The sequence below is a fragment of the Primulina tabacum genome, chromosome 3 (assembly GCF_025594145.1).
Source record: "Primulina tabacum isolate GXHZ01 chromosome 3, ASM2559414v2, whole genome shotgun sequence".
Taxonomy (NCBI): domain Eukaryota; kingdom Viridiplantae; phylum Streptophyta; class Magnoliopsida; order Lamiales; family Gesneriaceae; genus Primulina; species Primulina tabacum.
In genome coordinates this window covers 38,370,979-38,376,422 of record NC_134552.1, presented here as the reverse complement: position 1 = coordinate 38,376,422, position 5,444 = coordinate 38,370,979, and positions in this window count along the sequence as shown.

The window sequence follows — 5,444 nt, the reverse complement described above, 5'->3', positions numbered from 1 at the left end:
CAAATATTTGGTTAGCAACCAAAATTCAAAATTCAAAAAGAGTAGACTTGGTCTTGCATTTTCCCTATATTTTGCACCCATCTCTCTCACTCCCCTAACCACCATTTCTTCCCCTCCCCATCACCGAAATCTGAGAGATTTCAGAGCCTATATTGAGTTAAAAATCGTGAGGTGCTAGGGTAAAAACAAGAGAGAAAAATCAGTAGCAAACAAGGTAGCATAAGCGCTCCACCTCCTCCGCGCCGTATCGTCTCATTCTTTCGTTTTTCTTTCAAACGAAACCAGGCATGCATATATTCTTCCTTGACTCTTCAATCAAGTCATATTATCATCTATTTTCATTACATGATCATCATTTCTATGGCAAAAACCGAAATCTATCAAAACATTTTCAGAAAATAAAGATGCAGATTTCGGCTTTCATTGTGCTCCTCGCGGGTTTTAATTGTTTTGATGATTTCAGGTATTGGTTCGATTCCAGGCTCCTAAGGCAACATCTAGACATGTAATAGGATGCATTAAGACCATGTTGGTCCATTCAAACAAGCCCCATGCATGATAGAATTCGAATTTGACAGCAACTCTTCAATCTTAGCCATTTGTGTTTTCGAAAATCCAGCTTGCTGTCAAAAGGGAAAGGTTTCTTATCATGGCTGCCCCAAGGCCTATAGCCATGGTTAGATCACTCTCCTAGCATGTCTAAGACGTGACTAAGTCGCCCTTTTGGTGGCTTGGTCCATGGTGAATCGGTTTTTAAATAAAACTCAAGAACAGCCCCTGCACCCTTCGGCCCTCTTCTTTTTACAGCTTGTGTTGTTTTGATTTTTAGGGAATGGTGTGGATCTTGGTTGGCCTATGGACCTTAGCCATAGTTTACACCATTCCCCTAGATGTCTAGATCGTTCCATGGCCAATCAAATGGCCACTGGAATGACACGAGACAGCAAACGAAGCACAACACTACACACGCATGCAAGGTGTTCTCGGTTGGAACTTTCGGATTGTTGCTGGGGTGATGCGAATTGTGGCTGGCCTATGGCCCTTAGCCATGGTTCAAATCCTTCCTTGGGATGTTGGTAAGAGGTTTTGGTCGGTGGTTCAAGCCCCAATGGCCATTAGCCTCGCAACCGACGCAAGAAACCAAAGCACAGCTGCTGTATTTTTGGACAGCAACTTTCTGTGACGGTTTAGTGGCTCGTTCGATTTCTTGGTTGGCTTTTAGCCTATGGCCTTGGACTGGACAGTGCCTCATCAAGTTAGGAAGGTAATGTTTTTGGCCGTTCATGATTCGGATCATTTTTGAGGTCGTACGAGAATTTACGGTGCGATGTGCCAAATTGACTCTCGAAAGAGCGTTTCATGTCTTGGCCTCCATTCACCTAGATTTCGACCCTCCCCATTTTAGGAGCATTATTTCATCATTTTGGGCATATTTTAATCATGACTACATGATGGTTCAGTGTTGGTTCGGGTTGGTTCGGAGTCATGATTAAATACGAAGTCGTTGGGCGTAATTGTAACATTTTCGAATGTTATGGCATAGTTTGGTCCCCTAAAGCTATTGCATATTTTTCATGGCTTATGTAGGTTGCAGCGAGCCTGGGAGCGATCCAATCCATTCAGTAAAATTATTGCAGGATATTTAATTATGTTGATTAATTATATTACGTGCAAAAATATTCATTTTGAGATTTATGCGATATTGCTTGTGGTCACTTTACTATCATGATTAAACCCGGTCGCCAGTTATCGGTCCGGTTGCCAGTTACCGGTCAGCTCGGTTCAGTTCAGTTCAGGACCACTTGCGTAGACCATAATCTCACCAGAAAATTATTACATGCTATTTCAGTACAGGACTCCAAGGAGCAAACATTTTCACTATGATTTTCAGTTCAGTTATGCACGTATTATAATTGCTCATGACAAGTTATTTTCACATTATGCCTCATGACATGATATTTTTATCCCATGCAAAATTTTACTATTTATATACATGTTATTTACGATATATGCATTTTGAGTCTTTAGACTCACTAGACTTGATTGTTGTAGGTACTGATGATGTCAGGATCGAGGGCGGAGACCAGTGAGCCAGCTCGAGTCGGCAGTAGTACGACCCGAGGACCTCAGTTCAGCATTTATTATTATTTGATTGCTCAAACATTTTGATTGTCGTTGGATAAACTTTTACTGTTATTTCGAAAATGTTAATTTCTTCCGCTGCCATTTGAACTTCAAAATTTATTTATCAGTTCATTTATGAATGAGGCAATTTTAATTATTTAAAAAGAAAATTTTAAATTTTCCGCAAAATTTCAAACACGGATTTCTAGGCCTCTACATAATTCAAGGAAACCGAACTAAGCTAAGCTAACTGAATTGTGTAGTCAACTGAACGATCAATTGAGACTGATTAGTTACACAACAATCAGTTGAGACTGATCAGCTACACACTAATCAGTTAATCCTATCGGCTAAAGAAGTCACCTGATTTTATCAACTTTACACGTCATCAGTTAAAAGAGGTAGCCAACAACCGACAATTTGTACAAGAGCACAAAACAGGCCAATCTGGTATTTCACAATAAAGTGATAGCCGACAAAATTATCAGTGATTGTAACCCCGTATTTCTATTCAACAACGTATGAATAGTGCTGCATTTTAGAAGAGCTACAGTGTACGATTTTCAGAAAGATGTTGACGTGGCTATTCAACGGATGTAAGATTCAAAATGTATTCATTGTTACTGTTGGAAGTAAAACCTATAAATAGCCGAGAAGATCAGCTGAAGCACAGTAACGAAGGTTATCCAAGCTACACTAATTTACACAAGTTTAGCAAAACTCTGCACATATTCTTTCAAAGCTTAGTTTTACAAAATCTCATACTTATAATACATATCCATATCTTTTAGGCTATACTTTGAGCTTCAAGCAAAAACACTCATTGTTGTTTTATTTGAAATTTGTAAAATCAGTTGTGCTAAGAAATTACACATCATTTGAGTACTGATAAATTGCATTGATACTAAGTGTTTCAGTTTTGGCAGTGTTAAGTCCAAACTGAAGTGGGTTTGTACAAAGCATTTTATAGATCAAAGTCTTTTAGTGAATATCATATCTTCGTGATAGAAGGGGTGACGTAAGAGTAATTGAAATTTCCGAACATCCACCAATCTTGTGTTCTTTCTTATCAGTTTTATTCTATTTGTCTTTCGATTATTTCCACACTTTTATTAAGTTAACTGATTGACATTGACAACAAGATTTTTGAATTAATTTTATCACTAAACTGATTCAACATTCGAAAAAGTTGTGAAAATAGTTAAGTGTTTATTCAACTCCCCTTCTAAACACTTCTTCACACCCAATCAATTCTAACAGGTTTTATCCACAGTTCCAATAACAAACTCATTATCAATTAAGAATTTAGATAAAATGTCATACAACGAACGAGGAGCTTGTTTTAGTTTATACATAGATTTATCAAGTTTATACACAATCATAATTAATATGACTCACAAAGTCTAGTGATTGTTCAACATAAACTTCATTCGTCAAACTGTTTAAGAAAACATATTTAACATTTATCTGGTACAATTTAAAGTCCTTATATGCAACAAATGAAAGCGAATATTCTAACGTCCTCGAGTCCAACTACATGAGTAAATGATTCATCAAATTCCATACCCTCTTCCTATTTATATCCTTGAGCAAAGTCTGGTCTTATTCCTTACAGTTGATCCACTCTCATCTAGTTTGTTTCTAACACCCATTTAGTTAGTGTGATATGTTGATTAGAAGGTCAGGAACTAGGTGTCATACTTTGCTTCCCTAAAACTGAATTATAGATATTTTTCTGTTAGTCCATTTAACATGATATCTCGATTTGCAGATTTGACAATACATGTGTGTTTGTGAAACTCAGTAAAATATACATTATCACATAATTGGCTAATACTAATTAGGTTTTAGTATAGATTTTCAACTAGAAAAACATCTTTGATAATTATATTGTCGTGGATAATCTTATCATAACCCATAGTCTTACCCTTCGAGTTTTCTCCAAGTGTGATCCTGTCTTTTGTAGTTGATGACTTCAGATAGAAGCTTGACATCACCATTCATATGTCTAGAATTTCCATTGTACAGATACCAAGTTGATTCCTTTATAAGTTGCTTTTTTAAGGCCTGAAATCATTCAAATAAAATTTTTGTACCCAAATCTAGTTGGGTCCTGATCGGATAAACTCTTATGGACCTACAATTGAATTAGCTTAACATGATTACTACTGTTTATCAAAAAAATGCTAGCTTGGGCATAACATTGTGAGGTTGTGTGATATGTTATCTCTTTCTCTCTCACCATATGTTGTTTAATCTGTTCATCCTTCACATTAATTTGTATCTCTTTTCAACTGGCTTCCAATTGTGGTAACGACTAGGTTTCCCTTCCAAAGAATAATGTCCGGTTGGACTTTGCTTCTTGTGAGGCCAATTTGAGCTAGTATGACCAGCTTGAATTTGTCATCATTTTAGCCATGTACGATTGGACTTAGAACTCTCTAGTTCATCATATCCAATACCTTTATGTTTAGCCATGTTCTCATAGATACATTCTAGCTATGTTGAACTTATGGTTGATCTTTTTTATATATCGTGCTCGAACAAAAAAAGGTTTATCATATTAGACTTACCCTTATCTAGACACGATTGAGTTTCTGTATCAGAAAGATTGCATGCATTGTTGCCAAACCCTAAGATACTTTTGTTTCCGACCGCTTTCTACATCTCATGCATTTTTTCTATAGAAGCAGAAGATTTGTTACATGAACTAACTAACCAAGTCAGTCATCTAATTTCATTAATAGTGACTTGGAACACAATACGCAGATCATCATTCTATGTTGCTAGCATATTCAATTTTACCCTTAAATTATCATGTTCCTTTTGCTGCAAGTAGCTAGAGTTCACTTACTTGTTTATTAGGTTTTTGTTTTCTGCCTTTACTTCCTCGAATTATTGCTAGAATATTTTAAACTCATCCACCATGTCATTCAGTGTCGTGACAAGAACATCAAGCGTGAATTAACTAGAGTTAAAATCAAATACCATGTCATCGACAGAATCCAGCTCAACTTCTTTTTGAATGATCTTTTATCATATTTTGACCGTCTTTTCTTGTATGGCTTCTTATTGTCTTTCTTGATTCTGTTTACATTCTGCAACAAAATGCATTTTTTTCCACAGTTAAAACAAGCTTGATTATCATCAGCTTGATTTTTTATGATAAGAATTATATTCGGATTTATTCTTTCTAATAAATATACCAAATTTCTTAACAAATAAAGACATTACATCATTGCTTATTTGATCAGCATATATTATGCTCGAAGATTCCTCATAGGCGGTTGGAATGAGAGTTGTGGTGGCTAGAGCTTTTG